The following is a 16617-nucleotide window of genomic DNA, read 5'->3' as shown; positions in this document are numbered from 1 at the left end:
TATCCAATGAATCTGTCTAAAAAACTGTATACCTCATGGTCGGTGATTGCGTCCAAAACTCCATCTGTAAATGGAAGTGGAAATGCATCAGTTACCGTCGCCGCATTAAGCTTCTGGTAGTCGACACACACTCTAATTTTGCCGTTTTTCTTTGGTACGACTACTATCGGGCTCAGCCATGTAGATTTCTTTATGGGACGGATAAAGCCAACTCTCAGCAACTTGTCGATTTCCTCCTTGACTTTGGCGGCGTAGTTTGGATTCATCCGGTACCGTCGTTGTGCTACCAGTTTGGCATCTTTGCTCAAATGTATCCGATGCTGATAGAGCTGAGGATCGAGCCCTCTCATATCCTCGTAGGACCAGACAAACACGTCCCGAAACTCTTTGAGAAGTGTAATCATCGCCATTCTGTTCTCCGTAGTCATTTCCTTGGCTATCTACATCGGTCTCGCCTCTTCCGTAGTTCCTAGATTTACCTCCTCTAGTTGGGATGCTTTAACCCGTTCTGATACGGCCATTTCTCTTTCCAGTGCTTCTTGTGCTTGCCGTAACTCCCGGATCGCTTCTTTATTTGGTTCTTCGTTCGCTCCGTCCGGTGGCAGTATGTATGGTGATACGACTTCAACTACGTCAATTTCGAACAGGGGTACTATCTTCGGATTATCTTGCAAGTATTGATCCACCTCTTCGTCTGCTAATCCATCCAGCATATTGACACATTCGGCATATAGGGGTGTTAATTCCTTCTCGGTACCCGTCTGTGGTTGTGTCGGTACCCGTACTTTTGCTTTTCCCCGCCAGAAGGTGATTATATTCTTTCTCCAATTTTGTTTAATGTGCGCCGTTTTTAGCCACGACCGCCCCAATAATAGCGGGTAAGCTCCTTGTGCCTGTAATTGTAGCACTATTGCCGAGATGCGAAATGTGTGGCCGCCGATTGTTACTTCCAAATCTCGTATTAAGCCGGTCGGTCGTACTAAGCTTGTATCCGCCATTCGTAGCTAGAACGGGCATGGTTCCCACTCTTGGATTCCCAAGGTGGTGCATCTTCGGAGGCTAATCACATTGATGCCGGATCCTCCATCTATTACTGTTCCGGGTAATTCCTTTCCCTTCACGATGGCTGTGATCGCCGGACTGTTCGTGTCTACCACCGCCGGTCCCTCCTCCGGATTTGAGAAGAATGTTGGTGCTGGTGGTGTTTCTCCTGTCGTCATGCCTGTCTTGAGTCCTTCTGTGAATCTGGGCACTAGTTGCAGGAGCCGTCCTAATGGCAGCGTGATCTAGCACTCCTACAATGCCTACCATGTCGCATTTTCGGTTTGACTGCCGCCGGCAAGCTCTTCAGTGTTCTCCTTTTGCTGCGCAAATTCTGCTACGTTTCGCTCATTTGCCTTTTTCACCCATTCCGTTGCCTACTTCCGGATGGCCTCTTGTGTCTCCCATTCCGTCGTCTTGCCCTTCGACCTTGTGGTAACCTACTGCAGGTCTGTGACTTCGGCAACTATCATGTTTACTACTGGTCGCTTGTCATAGCTCTTTGTCGGACATTGATTACTATAATGTCCTTCTTACCGGCAATAATAGAAATATGCTTTCCGGGTATTGCTGGATTCGGCATTATTTCCTGTACCCGGTGGAGGACCTGTGGTAACCGCGGGGCTTTGGTCCGGTTGGTTGCTTGAGGCGCCTTTTTCCGGTTCACATGGGTGGCTCCCTTTTTTGAAATGTCGTTTTTTATTAAATTTCTTTTTGTTGCGGTACCCTTGACGGGGTTGGACGTCATATCTCCCGTAATCTTCCCGTCGTTGGTGATACCTGGGGGAGTGATCCCGGTTGTGATGCTTGTACCGTCCATTGTAATCTCGGTACCTGTCATATCTCTTGTACCGGTCATAGTTGTCTTGCAGATCGTTGTACCGGACATCCTGTGTCGGTCGATATCGCTCCTCTCGCCGCCAACGTTCGTCTTCTTCGTCTCGGCTGCTACGTGGCTCAATTTGCCGGACTAGTGGTGCTTGCCGATTCAATAAGTTATATTCGCACCGGTCCATCGTGTGGCTCGTAGATTGGCAGAGTAAGCAGTGCGTCTGCATGGTGCACTCCAGTGACGAGTGTCCGGAATTCAAGCAGGTTGTGCATTGGATTGCTTGCCGGAATCGGAGATCCTCATCGGTTGGTAACGCTCGTTGGAGGGCTCCCATTGTTAGCCAAGAGCTCGTTTTCTCCATTTCTCTAACCTGGTCGATGACCTGGTCGACGGTGCTTGTGCGAAAGTCGATGACCGTGCATACCGTTCGTAGAGGTTCCCAGAGCGCGACTAAGAATATAGCCCGTGTTTCTTCCTCCGGAGGTGCGCGGGTAAGCTGACTGTGCATCCGCTGAAACCGGATGACAAACTGCGGAATGCTCTCCCCGGGGTCCTACCGGATGGTGTAAAATAGGCCCACCATTTCTCTCTGGTCCACCTCCTTCTGAAAGAAGTGCAAGAATTTATCTTTCAGGTCCGCAAAGGTGGTGATGGTGCTAGGGTCCTGCGTCCGGTGCCATCTGGCGGCCTGTCAGGCCGAATTCGGCTATCTTAGATCGTTCCTCTTCGGTCGCGGTTAACCGTTGTGACACATGGTTCGCCTCCCATGTTTGTTGAAACACGTGAACATGAGCCTCTGCATCCGGGTCATCCCTATACTTGGAGTACTGGAACAGCATGTCTTCGTTCGGTGTCGGTACGCGGGCTGGCGGTGTCAGTGGTCTTTCCTACTGTTCCGTCGGTGTCGGAGGTCTTTGCTGGTCTTCCTTTGGTGTTGCCAGCTCGACTTCCGGTGTCGAAGGTCTTCCTTTGTCTTCTTCCGTCTCCGGAGGTTGCTCCACGTCTAGTGTCGAGGGTTCCCGGTCTGACAACTCTAGTTCCGGTGTTGGTAATGTATCCGACTCCTCGTCCTCCGGTCCTCCTGGGGTGTCGTTATTGTTGCGATAGTTCGTGTGCGCACTATAACCCCCTTTCGAATCCGATTCCAGCGCTGAAAATGCTTCGGATTCGCCGTCTCTTCCAGCCAAGGCCTGGAGAAGGGATTCCGCTTCCCGGAGGCTGCTTAAGCTGCTTCCTTCGTCCGGGTAGGTGTTTTGTTGCAAACGGAGCGACTCCTCCGCCACTTTCCGGATCACTTTGGAAAATGATCGATCCAATCGGATTTCTTCCGCTGCTTGCTGGAAAGCCTCCCGCCACCTTCGCCGTTCAGCAAGTCTTCGTGCTCTCTCCATAACCGGGTCGTCTGTTGGCCTAGTCATCCATTCCTGCCGCTGTTCACTACGATTGTGCAGGAATCGTGGTCGCCAAAAACTGTGTTAATCCTCGGGCCGGACAACAGCCTAACACAGGGTGTCCACTTAAGACACTTCACCAAAGGGTGTTATGGCAAGATGACTTGTGACACAACGCTTAATTAGACCTTAATTGGTTACTTAACAATGCATCCTTAACACGCGTAAGATATACAATAAGCACAGAACGGTAATCAATACTGAAAGGTTAAGGCAATAAGTTTTATTAATTATCCGTTGTTAATTACATTGTAACCGGGCCTTTATATAGGTCTCTGGTGCGAAGTACAAAACGGTGCCAATCGGCACCTATTCGGAATCGGTCTGGATCCGGATCGGCATACCGATTCCGGTCCGTCCGTCCATATTAATAAAATAATTACAACAGTTCCCGAATAAACTATTCCTTTCACAGTCTGGTCTGGACATCCTTAAGCCTTCTTGCCGGCCGGGTAACACTTTTCTCTCTTCCTCTCTCGGGAGTCTTACGCAGTCCCGTTCTCTTAGTACTAATAGTACTTCCCTTCTCCAGTACTAATTCTCTCTGTTTTAGTACTATTCCTGACAATTTGAACCAATTTTCTCCTCTAGTCTTCTTTTCGGTTTCCCTCATCCTCTTACCACTTTTTTTCCAATACTATGGCTACTGTTAGTGCCCAAGAATATCAATCCGTTTTTTCCAAGCTACTGTGTCTAAAAGAAAAATTCGTTGCATTGGAACAAGAAAATCAACGATTGTTAGGGGATCTGCAACAAATCTCTTTAGAAAAACAGCAAATGCAGCAACAACATGGGCAATTGCAACAACAACATGGGGAGTTAGCGTTACATGTACAACAACTCGAAGCAACCATCGTAGCGTTGCGACAACAAGGATCAAGTCCCCAAGGATTTCATAAAGAGCCCAAGATTGGACTTCCTGTGAAATTCGATGGAGCGCGATCGCAATTCAGGGGGTTCCTTAATCAGGTACGCTTAGTCATTCAAATGCATCCTTCCCGATACCCCATTGATGCATGCCGAGTAGGCCTAATAGGCATGTTGCTTAGTGGCTCATCCTTGGCATGGTTCGCTCCGCTTCTAGAAAAACAATCGCCCTTGCATAATAACTTTGAATACTTTATTAGCGAGTTTAAAACCTGCTTTGGAGATACCGACAACATCAGGACGACGATCAACAAAATTCGACGATTGCATCAAGGTGATCGTCCAACCTCTACCTACGCAACAGATTTCCGTCTACTCGCCTCAGATATCCCCTGGGATGATCAGGCACTAATGGAGCAATTTCGCTACGGCTTGTGAAATGATGTCAAAGACTTACTTTTAACCTTCCCCGAAGAACCAAAGTCTCTTACAAAGGCAATCAATCGATTGGTCCAATATGACAACCGCCTCTTCGAACGACATTTGGAACGTCAATTACAAGTACCACGCCCTAGGTCGGAGCCCACATACTCCTCGGTCGCAACTAAACCGTTTGCATGAGATGTATCTCAGGCAAATACTCTGACACCAATGGAGATCGACACCATGCGTCGACGTGGCCCGTTATCGGAAGAACAAAAGCAATGACGACGTGCAAATCGATTATGTCTTTATTGCGGTGGACCAAGGCATATCGTAATCAACTGTCCCCATAGACCAAGAAGACAGGTAAATAAAATTGTAGCCTGTACTAAACCCAAGTCAAATCCCTTAGGAGTGTCTGATAGTATTAATAGTATTGATAGCCCAGGAATCTCAAACAAATTTGAAATCCTTAGTCGATTAGAAGAAGAGTTAAATGACTGAGTCCAACCAAAATAGTAGCCGTTTGGTTGGACAACCCTAGATCTGTGCAACCCATTAGCGGTTCCATTCCCTCTAAGCAAGTTAGCAATGTGTTCTTAGCCCAAGTCATGGTTAGTACTAAAAGTACCCCTCTAGTACACGTCTTAGCACTTTTAGATTCCAGAGCCAATTCCTGTTTCATGGATCGGAATTTTGCCCAAGCTTCTCAGATATCCTTAAGAAAACTTTCTTGCCCCGCATCTGTAGTAATTGATGGTCGTCCCATTGCTTCCGGGAATATTATAGAAGAGTCAGAATCCATTCAGGTTGTCCTAGGTAGCTTTGTGTGTGTGGTATCATTTGATATAATTAGTAGTCCAGAGCATCCCATTGTCCTAGGATTACCTTGGTTTGAATTACATAATCCAAACATAGATTGGAGAACAAGAGAAGTCCGGTATCGACAACCTCGAGAATCTACTCATCAAGTTTTGACCATTTCACTCCATCAATTACGCGAAGAAGGACGCAAGGAAGCAATGTTTCTATTTGCAATATCAGTACATCCTTTTAGCAATACTAAGAAGGAATCCTTAGTTCAACTTCTGGCGAAATATCATCCTTATGCCAATGTATTTGACAGAGGATGTGCAGTTTGGTGGGGGTGGATGTCATGGTGTGGCGTGTTCGGTGTGAGAAAGAGCGAGGTTCCACACACATCTCATAAAGTCATGTATAAATGAAAATTAATAATAATAGATAATTTATAGTAGCCTAGTGGTTAGGCCTAATAAGTATATATAGAGAGGTGTAGAGTTGAATTCTCTCTTGGTGCAAACCAAGGAGTATTTTGTTCCCCTTCCTTATTTATGACAAAGTAAATAAAAAAAGCATGTAATGTTAATATAGGCGCCTTTGTCCTCTATAAGAGGGGAGGAATAGGGCTTATTATGGGGTCACCCATTTTGGCTTAGGGGTGTACCACTAAGGTTTCATCTTCTTCTGCTCTTCTTCTAGGGTTAGGGTTTGGTAGCCTCCCTTTCTCTTTCATCTTTTCCTTCTCGGGTTAGGGTTTGAGAGCTTCTTCTTTTCTTCTCAACATACTAGAGGACTTAGGTTTTTAGGGTTTATGAGTTTAGATTCTATTCTACTTCTTACTCGAGAGTTTAGGGCTTCGATTCCTTATACATCAACTTCTTTGGCATCTCGGTGGTAGTCAACTCGGTAGCCAGTGGCGTAAGGGAGGTTGTAGTGGCACAAGAGCTACTCCGAATCGAGGCAACATAGCTGTCAGAAGTAGTTAGACTCATCTTCGCCGGTTTATTTTAGCCCCTTTGGTTGATTTATAACCGATTATTGTAATAACCACCAAAATCGTGGTGTCAAGCCTAACAATTGTAAAAAAAAAAAAAAAACAACCCTAATTTATATAAAAAATTATGTATATTTCCTCATGTCTTTATCTTAATCTCGCACTTCCTCACTACTTTTGTCTCCTTGGTCCAAGGCCCCGACAATCCCGTTCAAGCGACACACGCATGTGAAACATTGTGACAATGGGCTTAGAATCGAATACCATTCCAGACCGGTTGCCGGATAGCAGCAAAGAGCTCACGTGTTCATGTACTCGGATACGCACGCACGAACGGACACATAACAGAGATAAGAACACGAGGATGTACAACACACGGAGAGACTCAGTAAATTAATGATAAATCAGAGAACAGAGAGAGAGTACAACCGGTTGCGGCCGACGGTAGAACTTCGAGCTCTACACACGCACACACTCTCAGAATGACGGGCCTTTGGTCGGAGCACACGGGCTTCCTACGCAAGCAGAGGACTCCACCTTCTTCCCGAACTGAGCACAGAAGAGAAAAGGGAAGAAACGACAAAGCTCGGGTCTCAAACCGACAACACTTTCATCATCCCGTCGAGCTCGGCTAAATGGTACGTCACATTGTTGTTGGCACTTGTCACCACATATGGCCCGAACCATCATCGTGAAAACTTCTGGGTCGACCGGTGCTAGTTGTCGAGGTTGTTGTCGTAGACCAGCACCCAGTTGCCTTCCTCGATCTTCTGCGGCCGGTCACACTGGCCCTTGTTCTTCTTCCTCACCTCTTCTATCCTCATCATTGCTCGTTCCACATCCTCAGGCCTCCGCTTGAGTTGTCTAATCCGTGCAACTACCAATTCCTCCCGACTTATCTCCTTTGCCCCCTCGTGACGAGGCTATCGTCCGCTCCACTAGCATGATCGGCTTTTGTTCGACCATGAGCTCAGCTAGAATGTACCCTATTACGGGCATGACCATATAATATCCCGTGTTGAGAATTTATCGTAGTATTCTATACACGTGGATAAAGTGTGAGGGTTAAACGAGAGTGTAAAGAAGGGGAGGATTACTTTTAATCATTGGGATTGAGACAACCCATTAGGCCACGTGTGAACTTGTTTGGGGGCCTTAGGTCTAGCTATAAATATAAGGCCTAGCTACCCTCACTTGACACATTATTGACTACGTCTAGACTCTGACATTGTGGTGGGTCAACTCTTGTAGCGAGCATGCTAGTGCCAGGTACGACTCGACGCCACAACGGTGGTATGGGACGCCGATCGAGGCTCGAGTCCGTCTTGCTCCCTTCGCTCGGGGCTGGTCGGGTGGATCGGCACCCCTCTTTCTCTCTCTCCTTTCTTATTTATCTATCTTTTATCCTTATCATATGCTTACATTAGTAGCTAAGCTCTAACAATTGGTATCTGAGCCATGTTTCTTTTGTTGATTGTTTTTTTTCTTGTTGGATGGCGATCGAGCGATGTACGATTGATCGATGTACTATCAACAAAGGAATTTCGGTAACTCTTTCTTCTTCTTTTTTCTATTCTTCCTTCACCCAATCTAATCATGTATAGTTAATATGTGTTTTCTTTCATTGATTCAATGATGTTGTAGTGGTAATTAATTTGTTGTATAAAACATTTACATATGTATATGAGGTCAATACCTCATTAGACATATAATTGATATGTGATTCGTGTCGTATGTGTACGAGGTTAATACCTCAATTGTGTATTATGTTCACATACATATGCTACGTATGTGTTTGAGGTCTCGATTTCTATGTAAAGGATATGTGATTGGTGTTGTATGCATTAGAGGTCAATACCTCAATTGCGTATTATGTTCACCCTTATTTTTGGATGTTTCGTGAGCGTGGGGGATATATGTGTTGGGAGACAGGTCCCTCCGGATGGGAAGGGAGAAGAACAGTGCTGATGAGCGAGTACCCGGCTACGGACAGCCGGATGGTGCAGACCCGGTGAGAACCGGATGAGGAGTACCCGGCTATGGACAACCGGATGGTGCAGACCCGGTGAGAACCGGATAAGGAGTACTCGGCTATGGACAACCGGATGGTGCAAACCCAGTGAGAACCGGATGAGGAGTACCCGACTACGGACATCCGGATGGTGCAGACCTGGTGAGAACCCGATGAGGAGAACCCAGCTACGGACAACCGGATGGTGCAGACCCGGTGAGAACCGGATGACGAGTACCCGGCTACAGAGAGCCGAATGGTGCAGACCCGGTGAGAACCAGATGGCTATATTTGTAAATAGCCAAAAAGTCATATTAGTATAAATATGACTTAGGGCAAACTTTTGAGTAGTTGTTGTCATTCTTGTTTTGCACAAGATTAGAGCACGTAACAATGTACAGAGAGAGAGAGAGGTCGATGCCTTTGTTGTAACCGCCGCCTGTGGCGAAGATCATGAGCGCGAGGTCGTTGCCTCCGTGAGCTCACTGTTGTAATTACTGTGACATAGTGATAGTTAGCAGTCAGTGGACTGTCGTGGTTTTTCCCTCTCAGGGTTTTCCACGTTAAACATCCTGTGTACTCTTCTCTCCATTGTGTCGTGCTTGCATTTCCCGTTTTTTGTGTATGATTCTAAGCTCGGTTGTGGCCGAGCATTGCGTATAGGGAGCATGCAGTTCCTGTCAAGTGGTATCAGAGCGAAACGACACAGAAAATGGACGATTTGTTGGGAGCCATGTTCAAGCTCACCAGCTCCAACTATTCGGTGTGGAAGTCGAAGATGAGGGACATGCTCGTGGTTAAAGATCTTTGGTTGCCGGTTCAGTTCGGGGACAAGAGACCGGACAAAATCGACGCCACGATATGGGAGGTGATGCACATCAAGACAACGGCGTACATACGGTGCTTCATCGACATGAGCCTATACAACAACTTCAATGAAGAGAGCAAGGCTCATGAGCTCTGGGAGAAGATCGGCATTATGTTTCAAAACAAAAATGTTGTTAATTAGGTTTCGGTATTCCGGAAGCTAGCAAGACTCCGGTACCAAGATGGCTCCAGCATGGCAGAGCACATGAATGCCTTCCAGGGGCTGATCCACCAGGCAACATCATTGGAAGTACCTCTCGTTGATGAGGTAGTAGCGCTTCTCCTGCTCGGTTCCCTCCCGGATAGCTGGGAGACGTTGGTTGTCACTTTGGGCAACGCCGGGCCGGAAGGGAAACGGTTATCCCTAGCAAGAGTAAAGTCGAGCATGCTAGATGAGGAGGCGCGTCGAAAAGATAAGGATACGAGCTCCGACTCCAAAGCGCTCCTTTCCGAATCGGAACGCGGAAGACAAAGAAACCGTAGTCCCCAGAACCGGGAAAAGTCGGGGACACGGTCAAAGTCAAGGGGGAGGCCTACTTGCTTCTATTGCGGCAAGCCAGGACACTTCCAAAAGAACTGTCGGCATTTCCGGAAAGACAAGGAAACCGACGATACCGATTCGAAGCGGACACCGGACCGAAACGGTAAAGACCGGAGGGGGGCGGACCGGAAGGGAACGACGGCAATCGCGGCAAGTGAAGAAGAGTTGATGCTCATTACTGAGGAAAGTGAGATAAACCTTGCCGGCGACGAGATGACCTGGGTGGTAGACTCTGGAGCGTCATTCCACCTTACCCCGGACCAGAAATGCTTCTCATCCTACTTAGCCGGTGATCATGACTATGTCCGGATGGGGAATGAAGGTACATGCCGAATTGTCGGCATAGGAGACGTGTGGCTGACAACACCAACCGGATGCAAGATGTTGCTGAAGGATGCCCGACACGTTCCGGAGGTTCGTCTGAACCTGATATCAGCCGGTCGGCTAGATGATGAAGGCTACACGGGTAGCATCCGGAACGGTGTTATGAAGTTTAGCAAGGGGAGCCTAATTGTGGCTCGGGCCCGGAAGGTCAACACATTGTACCTGATGAATGCCCGGTTATGTCCGGAGGAAGTGAACGTGGCATCCGACACTGCCGGTGAGCTGTGGCACAAGAGGCTGTGTCACATGAGCGAGAAGGGGATGAAGAGGCTTGCAGAAGACAACCTCATTCCAGTGAAGAACATGCACTTGGAGAAGTGCACTAATTGTCTGGCCGGTAAACAAAACCGGACCTCCTTCCGATCAAGGCCACCGATGAGACGTAATGCGCCACTGGAGTTGGTGCATACGGATGTGTGTCAAGTAGACACGAAGTCACATGCTGGAGCGCAGTACTTCGTGACGTTCATAGATGACCACAGCCGGAAGTTGTGGGCCACACCATTGAAGACGAAGGATCAAGTGCTATCCGTCTTCAAAGAGCTCCATGCGAGAGTGGAAAGAGAAACCGGCCGGAAGCTGAAGGCGGTTTGAGCAGATAACGGAGGAGATTACCGGGGGCAGTTCGAGGAGTACTGCCGCTCGAAGGGAATCCGGCTCGAATTTACCGTGCCGAAGACGCCGGAACTAAACGGGCTGGCCGAGAGGATGAACTGGACCATAATGGAGAGGGTCCGGAGTATGTTATCGCATGCAAGACTACCCAAGAAGTTTTGGGCTGAGGCACTATTGACGGAGACATATGTGATAAACAAATCACCCTCAGTACCCTTGGACGGAGACACGCCACAGAGAGTATGGACCAGTAAGGAAGTGTCTTACCGGCATCTGAAGGTGTTCGGGTGTCTCGCGTACGTGCATGTAGCTAAGGACCGGAGAGGAAAGTTAGATCCAAAGACCCGGCCGTGCATATTCCTCAGTTACGGCGACGATGAGTTCGGCTACCGAGTGTGGGACCCGGTCGACAAGAAGGTATTCGTGAGTCGAGATATTATCTTCATGGAGGACAAGACGCTCACCGACTGGGAGTCGGAGAAGAAGATAATGAACTCCGAGTCGACCGGTAAGGATCGATTCTGCGAGGAGCAGACCCAACCGGCAAGAGACCGGTTAGCACTCGAGGAACCAGCCGGTTACGGTGAGGATACCGGACCGGCAGAAGAAGAAGTAGAGGAAGCTGAAACCGGAACCAGCCAAGACCCCGAATCGGATTCGGATGAAGAGCAAATGTAGGAGCCGACTACCGAAGCCCAAAGACGGAGATATCCTCTCAGAGAGAGAAGGGCCCCCCGGAGATTTCCGGATGCAGAGCATGTGCTGTTGACCGATGAGGGGGAGCCGGAAAGCTTCGAAGAAGCAAATGATGACACCCATAGCCGAAAATGGTTAAGTGCCATGCAGGATGAGATGGATTCCCTGCATGAGAACCATACGTACGAATTGGTGGAGTTGCCGAAAGGAAGGCGGGCACTCCGAAACAAGTGGGTGTACAAGTTGAAACCGGGAGATGCCGACAACCCCCTGAGATACAAAGCCAGGATTGTGGTGAAGGGGTTCCAGCAGAAGAAGGGCGGGGACTTCGACGAGATATTTGCCCCGGTAGTAAAGATGACCTCCATCCAGACGGTGCTGAGTATAGCGGCAAGCATGGACCTCGAGGTAAAACAGCTGGACGTGAAGACGACATTCCTTCACGGCGACCTCGAAGAGGAGATCTACATGCAGCAACCGGAGGGATTTGTGGAGAAAGGGAAGGAGCACCTAGTATGCCGGCTAAAGAAGAGCCTGTACGGACTAAAGCAGGCTCCCCGACAATGGTACCGGAAGTTCGATTCCTTCATGACCGATCAAGGGTACCAGAAGACGTAGGCCGATCACTGCGTGTTTGTGAAGAAGTTCGAAGGAGGCGACTTCCTGATACTCCTTCTGTACGTGGACGACATGTTGATCGTCGAACGGGACCAAGCCAAAATACAAATGCTCAAGAAGGCCCTCAACCGGACCTTCTCAATGAAAGACTTGGGACCGGCAAGACAGATGCTGGGGATGCATATTATTCGGAACCGGTCAATGAAGCAATTGTGACTGTCACAGGAGAAGTACGTGACAAAGGTGCTTCAGCAGTTCAACATGTCAGATGCGAAATTGGTCGGATCGACCCTTCCGGCAAATTGCAGGCTATCCGGTAAGCAAAGCCCGAAGACGAAAGCAGAGAAGGCGGAGATGATGAAGGTCCCATATGCCTCTGCTGTCGGGAGCCTAATGTAAAAATACTTTCTGTCTAGGGTTGAATACACGATGTTCCCTATTATGATTGGCATAAAAACGCGCTCTACGTTAAGCTGTTTTATATTGTCTCGTGCAATATGCAACATATCTTCCATATCCCGAAGAAAGTTTTGCGTACTTCGCAACTCATCATGATGTATATTAACATCAATCGGGGCTCGTGGCTGAAAACCATACATCAACATAAAAGGACTATATCTCGTCGATGTATGCTTGGAGCTGTTATAAGCAAACTCCAAAATTGGGAGATAACATTCCCATTTTGTTGGTTTTGTACCAACGTATGCTCAGAGCATGTCCCCAATAATTTGGTTTACTCGTTTGGTATGTCCATCGGATTGAGGATGATCCATGGAGCTCATGCTCAATGTAGTTTCCAACTTCTTAATGACTTGCGTCCAAAAGTCCCTAGTAAAATTTGTATCTCAATCACTCACGATATCCATCAGTAATCCATAAAAATGAAATAACTCGTCAATGAATTGGTAAGCCAATTTAGGAGTTGTTACCATGGTTTTAGTAGCAATAAATCTAGCCATTTTATGTAGTCGATCAACCACAACCCAGATGGCATCATGGCCTTTTTGGGTGCGAGGAAGGCTAACAATAAAACCCATTGATATACTTTCCCACTTATTATTGGGAATGTCCAAGGGATGTAAATGTCCTGTGACTTTAAGTCACTCGACTTTGTTAACTTGACAATGGTGACATTTACTCACATAGCTATGTATGTCAGGACACATCTTAGGCCAATAGAATTGAGTGGAGATGAGAACGAGGGTACGATGTATTCCAGGGTACCCTACTGAGGGTGCATTATGGCATTCAAAAATATTTCTCTTTTTAACCTCAGGCAAATTTGGAACACAAACCTTCCCATTACGGTAGAGTAGACCATTAGCAATGTGGAAGGATTCCTTTGAGGATGTGGTGGTGTTTGTTCCAGACTCAACTCTTGCCTAGTATTTCGCAAAATAATTGTCATCAGGATACTTTCCTCGAAGGTGATCATAAAGATATGATGTTATTTCAATGAAGCTAAGCATGTTAACTTCACGGATGCGGCATAGTGCATCAACGACAATGTTCATGGAACCTTTACGATATTGATGGAAAAATCAAAGTCTTGGATGAGATCTGCACATCGTGCCTTGCGACCTTTAAGGTCTTGTTGGTCACAAAAATATTTCAAGGACTCGTGGTCCATAGTTACCACAAAACGATTTCCATAAAGATAATGTCACCATGTCTTGAGCGCATGAATAACTGCAAATAATTCCCTTTCTTGCATGGTATACCGACACTGAGTAGAATGAAGGTTCTTACTCTAAATTGCTATCGGTTTATCATCTTGATATAGGACGACACCTATCACATAATCGCTTGCATCCGTTTCAACCTGAAAAGGTTTTGAAGGATCTGGTAAAAGAAGCGAATGAGCCTTGCATGCCAGGTCCTTGAGTTCCTTAACGACCAGGTCTAGTGTAACATTTCACACAATAGGTTTTCTAGAGTTATGCATTTGACCTTTGAGAATATCAGTAAACAGTGTCGTCAATTGGGAGTAATTACGAAGAGATTTTTGTGAAAAACTGACAAAACCAAGGAATGATTGAACTTCTCGAATGATTCCGAAGAGTGGGCCAAAGTTTGACTTTCTCGATGCGAGAAGGATCAATTTCAACTCCTCATTCGGTTATGAGATGTCCAAGATAAGTAATTGATTTCGTGAAGAACTCACATTTTGAGATCTTCGCGTAGAATTGCTTGGCACGCAATGTTTGTAAAACAAAACGGGCATGTTTAGCATGTTCTTCTAATGTACGACTATAAACTAGAATATCATCCAAGAAAATAACGAGAAATTTTCCAAGTTCTTCTCGGAAAATGTCATTCATTTCTTGTTAAAATGTGGCCAGAGCATTGGTCAAACCGAAAGGCATGGCCAAAAATTCATAATGGCCATAACGCGTACGAAATACCATTTTCAGAACATCTTCCTCACTTATACGAATTTGATGGTAGCCCGTATGGAGATCAAGTTTTGTAAAATACCAAGCTCCCTGGAGACGGTCAGTTAGATCGTCGCCCTGGGGCAATGGATATGAATTCTTGATCGTCATTTAATCAAGCAACGGTAATTAATACACACACGTCATGTGCCCTCTTTCTTTTTTACCAAGAGAATAGGTGCAACCCATGGAGATTTACTATAACGTATATAACAATTGGATCCCAATACATAATGGGGGAAAGAACAATTACAATTACTTAAATGATGTGTATAGACCTCAAGGACATCAGGAATCTGACCTTTATGGTCTGCAGCTTTTGTTTTGTTGTCGTGCTCTTTCCGTTGGAGCTTCGACATTGCTCTTTTGTATAACCCTTCTTTTTGCAGAATACGCAAAAAGGATGTTGTCGCTTACAATCGCGATCCATGATTTCGTTGGGTGTCTTGCTTTTCTTAGCGAATTGCGACTGCTTAATCCTGGGCGCTTCGTTGGGTTTGTTGTGGTCCTTCTTCGAAGTGCGTTGATAGCGAAGAACTATTTCAACGACCTCTTCGAAGAATTTTGGACCCTTATCGTGCACTATCTATTGATAGTCCGAATTGGGGATGTCATTGACAAAACAAGCTATTAACGAGTTGTCCCCTTTTAGACCCGATTTTTGGATTTGGGTTCTAGCATGGTGAAATAGTCTTCTCGTGAGGAAAAATTCCTACTACAGAGGTTCATTAAAGCTTGTGTTGCCTCAGTTCGAGAGGGAGGTTGTAGAAATTGGCCCTTGAAAACTGTGACAAATTTGTCTAGGTATCGGGCAATTTCCCCAAAGTACGGAGCCCACGCCACCAGGCGGGCCCTTACCCCCTAGTTCTCGGCCGACATATGCAATCTTCATACTTTTTGGCGTGGGATAGAGCTCAAAATGAGACTCCCATTGGCCCAGCCACGTGTAGATTGATTCTTCGGTTCTTTCCTCTTTTTTCTCTCGTAAATGGCTTAACGAAAAACGATGGTTCACCCTATCGCTCACCAGGTCTATTAGTCTCACATTGTAAACTAATGACATGTGCCTCGAGAGCACTTTGAGATTGCCGAAGTTCGATCATCTATTGAGCGGTGAAACTAAGGTATTGGCTTATTTGTGAAAAATACATCTCAATGGACATTTGTCCAGGAGGATTTCCTTGAGTTCCTTCCGCTTGAGCAGATGACATCGGGCTGTTATTTTGAGCCATTGAATGATTATTTCTGGCAAAGAAATAGGATAAGGTCAAATAAATAGTCATAACATCATGTCGTGATGTAAACATATCATGGGCAAACATTAATCGATATCATTATCTCACATCAATACCCCTCTAGATGTATGAGATGAGGTTGAAGATCAAGTTATTATGGTAACACAAAGGTGTTTTAAAAACTATGGGGGTGACAAATTAATGTCTTTCCCTGATCTCTATATCGATTTTTTTATGGCGGCTCCCCGAGGCTCAACCATGTATGTTCGCGTCATGAATAGTTTATACACGAAAGAAATGTTAACAATAATCTATGTTTCGGTGCCCACATATGTGGTTTCGGCTCTTTAAGTCCTATTATGAGGACCCCGAAGTGCACTTAGACCTCAAGTCTAAACATGTGTTATAGTCATATGTATCAACGATGTTGTATGGTCTTGGTCATATTTGAACTCGAGACCTCGAGAACAAATACATTAAACACTTGAGCCAACCAAGTAGGTTGCTCTTCTTAAATGTTTAATATTTAATGCGTATAAGAGATATCCGAGGCATTTGCCCATATATGTTTTTTTAAAAGAAACATATATGTCAAGAGTCCTTATTTCCCCCTCATTTACCACAAACTTTGTTGGTATGTTACCTAACCTCAAGTCTCATCATTACGATGGCATACGCCAAAGTGCAACCTAATGGTCAAGCCAAATGAGCCCTCTTTTCGTAGTAGACCCACGTGGCCCATCACATGGTTATGTCATTACAAATGCCTTTCGTAAGAATGATCTCACATTGGCATCGTATCCATG

This window comes from Azolla caroliniana, unplaced genomic scaffold, assembly GCF_043228905.1.
Source record: "Azolla caroliniana isolate FFs.n. ecotype wild unplaced genomic scaffold, voAzoCaro1.0.p SCAF_12, whole genome shotgun sequence".
Taxonomy (NCBI): Eukaryota; Viridiplantae; Streptophyta; class Polypodiopsida; order Salviniales; family Salviniaceae; genus Azolla; species Azolla caroliniana.
This window is presented reverse-complemented; position numbering follows the sequence as displayed.